Raw genomic sequence first — 8209 nt, forward strand, 5'->3', positions numbered from 1 at the left:
TACTGTCAGCTCAAACCAGTCTGGCCATTCTCTCCTGATCTCTCTCATCAACAAGACATTTCAATCTGCAGAAATGCCGCTCACTGGATTTTATTTGGCCTCATTCAGATAAACTATAAAGACTGATGTGGGTGAAAATCTCAAGAGATCACCAATTACAGAAATTCCCAAACATACCCACCTGGCACTAACACAGTCAAGATCACTGTGATCACATTTTTCCTAATTCTAGTATTTGACGCCAACAATAACGGAAGCTCCTGACCTGCATCAGTATGATTGGGCATTGCGCTGCTGCCACATGATTGGCTGATTTGATAATTGCTTGGACGTTCAGGTGTACAGTTACTTACATCCATCCATTCAATATCCAACCCGCTATATCCTAACAGAGGGTCACGGGGGTCTGCTGGAGCCAATCCCAGCCAACACAGGGTGCAAGGCAGGAAACAAACCCCGGGCAGGGTGCCAGCCCACCGCAGCAGTTACTTACACATATTGATAAAATGATTAGATTAATCCTGCCTTCCTTTCTGATAAACCTGCTACAACGCATTAAATGTATTGAAAAGCTAAGCCTACAAAAATACAAATTATAAAAACAGACTTCACAAACTAGTGTAATAACCCTAAACCAGATGCATTTAAATCTGCAGTAAACCAGAACGCGAATATCACAAGGCGGTGGTTTCTCCTTGAGAATCCTCGCGCTTTCATTATTTCCCTTGTTTTTTGATATTCTTTTAGTGTTTTACTCGCCCCCCACATTCCGTCGATGGGTGTGTCGCTAGTAATTTGATACCCGAGCCGCTGAGCGGGCGTGAGCGCCGTGGGCTGCGCACTCCGTCCGGGACTCATTCCAGACGCAGCGCCGATACTTCACGGGTGGGCTTTGCCTGCCCCAGTCTGAGACGGAAATAAAAGTGAAAAAATATGTAAAGCCGCGTTACTTTTTGAAAATCCGAATTGTTTTAAACAATCCCCAACAATGTTGGGACGTTTACATTTAATATAATGAAACATCACTATGCTTTAAGAACGTTGATTTTTCAACATGTGTTTCGGGCTTCTTCCTCCAGCGCTCCCCATATTGTACCACTGTCAGCAGTTCGAATTCAGCGGCTGGCTGCTGCCTGTGTGTAGTCTGCTCGCCCAACTCTCCCTTTGTATTCCAGGGCAGCCTCGAGCCCGTTGGGCCGGCATGCACGACCACACAGTCGTAACAACGGCCGAGCGTCCAGTCGCCAAGCCCGCCGGTGAGCCGCTAGTCTCCCGAACAGCAGGCGACTGCCGTGCTTTTGAACAGCGTAAGGATATCCGTAAGATCGGCTTTACATTCGGCTGGTCAGCGGTGGCCTCTAAAAGTCGCTTCATCGTAGTTGCCAGAAGGTGTCGCAGATTAAATGAAACAAGCAAACCCTGGAGTTTTATCTTACATAATTTTTAAAAACAAAGATATTTAAAATAAATCAAACAATACAATTATAAAACGAAAATGAACGCATGACAAGACAAAAAAATGAAAAGTAAGGAGAGTAGAATTGTTAAGTGGTTCCATAGTGTAGTGGTTATCACGTCTGCTTTACACGCAGAAGGTCCTGGGTTCGAGCCCCAGTGGAACCATTACGTGTTTTTGTGGTACCGCTGCCGTTCTATGAGAGTCCGGTTGTTATAGCAAAACACGGAAAAGACGCAACTTAAACGTGCCGTAAAAGTCCCGGTACCAGAATTACGAAGCTATTTTAAATAAATCTTCTCTTTCTCAGTATTTCGCAATTACTATTTCTATAATGTTTTTGGCTTTAACTTCACGGTCTTGTCGTACGCATCCAGAAATTACTTTTTCCAATCAGTGACCAAATACACCATGAAACAAAGTTTAATTGCATTTCGCTTCTGCGTGAAGGACAGACAAACAGACTTAAGATCTTTACGGTAGCGTGGCCGAGCGGTCTAAGGCGCTGGATTAAGGCTCCAGTCTCTTCGGGGGCGTGGGTTCGAATCCCACCGCTGCCAGGGATTGTTTTCGGTGCTGAAGTCACATAACACGCAAAATATTAAGTGAATATAAAACAAATGTCATTCACGCAATTTAAGATAAAGCTATAGAAAAGTCAGGCTTGAGAGGTTAACCAATTCTACAGTACGGTTACCACCCTTATAAAGGTTGTGTCTGGTTGCTATATCTCTGTTGTTCCAATAGATGGCGCATCACACACATTAATGTTGCTTTTACGAATCCCATACCAAATATCATATAACCATAAACACCGCTTGGTGGACTGCGAAACATTAACGATGTTTATACTAAGATTTCAACACGTCTTAGGACATTTAAAACGTGTAGACTGTCAAAGGCTAGGCAGGCAAAGTGAAGCATATTGTTAAGAAAAAAGGGGAGGGGGGCAAAAAAGTAACGTTTACGTTCTCTGATCACCAGATTTCCCGCTGAAGGAGCGTCTCTTCTAAAATGTAGAGGCAAGTTCGAGCGATCTTTGAAATTGGATGGCGCCGCTCAGGGGATTTGTCGCTCGTGCGGTAGCGGCTGCTCGAGAACTGTGCTGTTTGTGGTTAACTGGAGTTTGACATCCGCGTCTCAACTCCAATGGCGAAGTTACGAAATAATTCACGGATTAGCTGCAAGTTGTGAATGGAAAACCTTAACGACTTAAAATAAATAAGCGTGGATGGATCTGTCAAAATGTCGTGGCCCCTTCCCCAAATTTTGTTACTAGCCAGAACCAATCGAATAAAAATGCGTTATTCAACCAAATGCCGGTTTTTAAAGGCCATCAAACACAATCTAATAACAATTATAACAGCTGAGTAGATATCATATTCCATATTACACACTGTATACAACAATAATTTCCGTTTGAATTAATGTACTTTACTTGAAGATTTGGCAATTAGGTACAGCCGACAACGCACGATACTACAAAACACCGCGATAACACGCGCTCGCGCGTGACCCCCAAACTCCTCACTTAAAGCCGAACGAATGCGACGGCGCCGCACTTTAGCTGAGCGGAGCGCGAGAGGTTTGGTGCCGCAGCCGTCAGCGAAGTGTAGACAAAAGGTTGTGTAATTTCTAACCATCAGCATTATCTCATCCACTCAGTACGGTCCAACACCTATCACCCGGTGTAAGTAAAGTAGAAAACATAACAGGGGAAGGCCTGTAGAATAAAGAGTAAAAAATCAGTTGTCAGACCTGAAGAAGCTTTTGTTGATTTAATTTTAATGACGGCTCCACAACCTTTGTGGAAAGGTGCTGATCACTGCTGCATCTTCATAGCGCTACATTTCTGGCTTAATATCCTTCATACTTAATAAGATACATTTTCGTGGGGTTAAAATTATGACCCTACAGACTCAAAACAACGGCGTTGAAATAAACTCGTTCAGGACTGTCATTCAGTTTTATTTTGTGGATATATAGTCACGTGAAAAAGTAAGTACACCCCATAAAATGTTTTTTCTTTGTTAAGACATGTGGACATAACAAATTGTGGTCATCAAGACACTAACTTTTGATAAAGGTGATATAATTGCAATAAAATAAGTCCACCATTGTCTCTAATAGCTGGGATTGCTCCCTTTGGCAGAAGCAGCATCAAGTCGGTGTTTCTTGTGACTGTCTACCTGTCTTTGTCATCAACTGGGAAAAAGTTTTTCCCACTCCTCAGTGTAGAATTCTTTTATCTATGTGCTGTCTGAGGGGTGTCTCACATGGGATTCAGATTTCAGGCTTTGACCTGGCCATTCCAGAACTTTCTATTTCTTTCTTTTGAACCACTCCATGGTGGGTTAACTGGTATGTTTAGGATCACTGTCATGTTACAAGGTCAGCTTTCGGTTGAGGTTCAGTCTGCTAACAGATGCTGTCACACAGTCCTCAGGTACCCTCTAGGGGATCCCCTAGGGGATTCTATGGTGGTGTGCTGTCCAAGTCCTGATGCAACAAAGTGTCCACAAAACCATGATATCTCCCCCCATGCTGTACAGTTGGTATCTGTTTTTCTGGTCAAATTCTGCATTTTGTTTTCAATAAACATGTCTTCTTGAGCTGTGGCCGAACAACTCTATCTTTGGCTTGTCTGTCCAGTGCACACTGTTCCTGAAGTCCTGGTCTTTGTCTGGGTGCTCTTGTCTTGATGTACTTGCTGGACAGGAAAGGTTTTCTTCTGGCACACCTCCCATGTATGTTTCTTTTGAGCAGCCTCTTTGTGGTGGTAGATTCAAGCACTTTTAGAGACATCCACAGTGGCAAAAGCTGACTGTTTGAAATCCAGGGGTCTTAGAGACTTCTTTCAGAGACCAAATAAATCATGAAACAAAGTTTAATTGCCTTACACTTCTGCGTGAAGGGCAGACAAACAGACTTACGATTTCACGGTAGCGTGGCCGAGCGGTCTAAGGCGCTGGATTAAGGCTCCAGTCTCTTCGGGGGCGTGGGTTCGAATCCCACCGCTGCCAGGGATAGTTTTCGGTGCTGAAGTTACGTTACACGCGAAATATTAAATTAATATAATATAAAACAAATTGTGAAACAAATGTCATTCTGACAATCTAAGATAAAGCTATAGAAAAATCAAGCTTTAGAGGCAAACCTATTCTACAGTACGGTTACCACCATTATAAAAGGCTGTGACTGGTTGCTATATCTCTGTTTTTCCAATAGATGGAGCATCACACACATTCATGTTGCTTTTACGAATCCTATACCAAATATCATATAACCATAAACAGCGCTTGGCGGACTGCGAAACGTTCTTTCAGCATCGTTATTCTGCTCTTGGGCTGAATTTGCTGTGGTGGTCAGGCCAGGACATATTGGCAGTGGTTGGAAATTCTTTCTGCTGGCAGATGAACTTCCGGAGAGTGGAATGGTTGATTTCTAATTGGTTCCCTCGGGTCTTCTTTACCAGATAAAACTGCCAGACCCCAAGTCCTTGATAGAGGGACTGAGGTCAGTGGGACAGTAAGAGATGCAGATGCAGACACAGGAGTGTAATTTGACAAAAGGTGCAATTTATTGTGCAATAAATGGCTAAAACAGTAAAAGAAAAACAAGCAAAGAAAAAAAAACACAAATAACTTATAGAATGTACTAAAAATGCACAAAAATTATCTCAAGTAACAAAACAAAAAAAAAAAAAATAGTGTGAAAATTGCACCCATCCAATTGTTGTTCCATCAGGGTGCTTCACTCCTTAGAAATTTCTATTATTAACAGACTCCTGGCCTCAAGCAAACCCAGACAACATACCCTTCTCCCAGCTTATCCGTCACTCACCCTCTGCTGCTTTCCCGATAGACGTTTATAAGTTCACCTAACAATCAGATGACAAGGGTCTTGGACACCCATTCCCCTGTCACGCGTCTCGAGCCTCATTAAACGAGGTAGTCATCTGCGCACGCGCGCTCACCGGCTCACTAGATGGCGCTAGTTCTCGCTCACGCACACTTCCCGGCACCTGCACAGAGCTTCCTCAGCTGACATCAAAAGCAGCAAAAGCTAAAACTAACATAAAATAAAGTTTAAAAACAAATGCAGTCTTAAAGGATCAATCACAGTGCCCTATCTTATGTCTGTATAAAATATCACAGGGACTTGGACTGCCAAGTCAGAACTTTTCTTTCTTTTTAGTCATTCTGGTGTGTTTTCAGACCATAGTGTGTGTGTGTATATATATATATATATATATATATATATATATATATATATATATATATATATATATATATATATTTAAAGAGCCTCTGTAAACAGCCACAAATATAGTTCTATCTATCTATCTATCTATCTATCTATCTATCTATCTATCTATCTATCTATCTATCTATCTATCTATCTATCTATCTATCTATCTATCTATCTATCTATCTATCTATCTATCTCTAAAAATGACCACAGCTGAAACAGAACTTGTAGCCAGTGGCAGCTGGCCACCCATTTCCCTAAAGTGCTCTCATCTACTCGCTAACATAAAACTGAAGTTGTTACTGCCACAATTGAGGCTTTTTGCAGAGTACACTCCTGGAGCTCTGAGCCTGCTGTTAAGCACAATGCTTTCTTCTGGGTGACGATTATCTGGAGTTCCAACACAGATGGACCAACGGCATGGGACTGAGGCCTGAGGAGCAACTCCTCTGTCTAACTGCCCAGGTTTCTCAGAATTGGAGGGTCCCCCGCTGCACTGGGTTGCTCAGCTGAGCTGTTTATGCTGCTCATTGTTGTCTGTTTGTACTGTCGAGTGTAAGTAAGCAGAAGACATGTTTGAGTTTTCAAGTTGAGTTGTTCTCCCTTCCAGTGCCCTAAATGGGTTTCAGTGCTGGCAAATTTAGGACATAATTGTGGTTGCTATTATTTATGTTTTATGTGCAATTCAGTTTCCTCAGTAATGATAATATCTCTATCATATTGATTTACTGCCTGTGTGTGGGAGTTTGTTTAACAAGGGTGTTATTCTGCCAAAAGTGTTAACACAGAGAGACCCGGGGTGTCACCCTCTACTTTTGGCTAATATTCTACATTTTGGCTGTAGACAATAATTTTCAGTTGACTCCAGTGGAAAGAAAACAATATAAATAAAATCTATGTTAGTATGAGTGATGTATGCCCCGTGACATACTGGCACCCTGTTGATTCCTGCCTGGCACCCCGTGCTGCCCGGACAAACCCTAAAATGGATAAAGTAGGCTGGAAAATCCATCCATCCATCCATTATCCAACCCGCTATATCCTAACTACAGGGTCACGGGGGTCTGCTGGAGCCAATCCCAGCCAACACAGGGCGCAAGGCAGGAAACAAACCCCAGGCAGGGTGCCAGCCCACCATAGGGCGCACACACACATGCACACACACACCCACCGTGGGTGCCACTAGGGGATGCTGAAAGTTCTGCCTAACCCAGAAGTGCTTCCAATGGACGACGTCGTGACACTGGAAGTAGTCTCTGGTTCTAGATAACTGAAGTAGCTCTGCTTCAGTAGAATGGAGTTGGAATCAGGAAGAATAAGGACAAAGCTTGCCTAAGGGAGTAGAGAGAGTGAAAAAGAGGGAATTGTGTTGTGCCACTGTAAAAACCCTTTTAAAGGTAATTGATATAATGAAATGTAAGTCTGCATCAGGGACTTGTCTGTGCAGCTGTGTCTGGGGTGTGGGCTGCTGCAATGCCCCCTATTGGTTACACTACTTTACTTGAGTATAAAATTTTGCGTCTACTTCCGCTTCAATGTAAATGGCTACTTTTACTCCAATATGTTTTGCTAGACACATTTGTAACTACTGTATTAAACCAAACAACAACACGACTATGCAAAGACACACAGCATTTTACTCAGTCAGTTATCTAAATCAAAAGGGCATTAAGAAAAACTAGAAGACATTGATGAATTTCAACTATGTGCCACTGGAGGTCATGTGGCCATTCCAAGGATATTTTGTCACATTCTGCAGAACAGGGTGGGGCCGGATGCTTAGGGTGGGGCTGGATATTGAAGACGTGCAATGCCAGTCTCAGTCATTTCGAGAAAGGTGGTGCTGCAGACTGGAGCGCAGTAGACGTGGTGGACGGGTGGGCTAACTGTCAACCAAGGTCACTGTCAGCATTTTTGTCTTTTGTTGTTCATCAGTTTTTAATTCAGCAAACCTCAAGCATATAATCCAGTCTGAAGCAATACCTACTTTCTTATTTCCACGAGTGATACTTCTGTGTTCAGAGAGTGTCCTACTGGGCAGAGCTGAGTTGCAGACTGCAGTGACGTGAACTTCTGTGGGTTTCTCACTCAGTTTGTCACGTGTGTTGTTCACACATCTTATCTTGGACATCACAAAACCAAAGCAGATCGTGAAAGAGTTGAAAAGAAAAACCAAGAAAACTGAAAGACCAATGTGAATCTAGGAGTGATAAAGTCCAGACAAAGCACTTTATGTAGTGAAAGGTAATGCCTTCTTAAGGTTTGTTTGGAGGACTAATGCTATTGTTAAACTAATTCTATCAATTGTCTTATAGGTCAGTGCTATATGATCAAAACTCAGGTAATTTGTGGGGCTATGGAAAGTTTAAAATGCTTTCTACTTAAATTAATTGTAATTAGGTGTTTGTGTTACTTTATGCAGCCATTACATGACTCATACTTTAGTGATTGTATTGTGACTTGCACACAAAAAGAAGGTAGTCTGAATTGCTTTATCCTTGT

The 8209-nt window shown here is 42.5% G+C and overlaps 3 non-coding genes across 3 annotated transcripts; all 3 read left to right on the forward strand.

Annotated features, from left to right (window-relative positions):
- The first annotated feature begins 1550 nt into the window (after positions 1 to 1550).
- Positions 1551 to 1623, forward strand: trnav-uac. Its single transcript has one exon. It is a non-coding gene; the product is annotated as a tRNA-Val (tRNA).
- A 311-nt stretch (positions 1624 to 1934) lies between these two features.
- Positions 1935 to 2016, forward strand: trnal-aag. The gene has a single exon. It is a non-coding gene; the product is annotated as a tRNA-Leu (tRNA).
- Positions 2017 to 4397: 2381 nt separating this feature from the next.
- Positions 4398 to 4479, forward strand: trnal-aag. Its single transcript has one exon. It is a non-coding gene; the product is annotated as a tRNA-Leu (tRNA).
- Positions 4480 to 8209: the final 3730 nt, after the last annotated feature.

The sequence above is a fragment of the Polypterus senegalus genome, chromosome 3 (genome assembly GCF_016835505.1).
Source record: "Polypterus senegalus isolate Bchr_013 chromosome 3, ASM1683550v1, whole genome shotgun sequence".
Lineage (NCBI taxonomy): Eukaryota > Metazoa > Chordata > Cladistia > Polypteriformes > Polypteridae > Polypterus > Polypterus senegalus.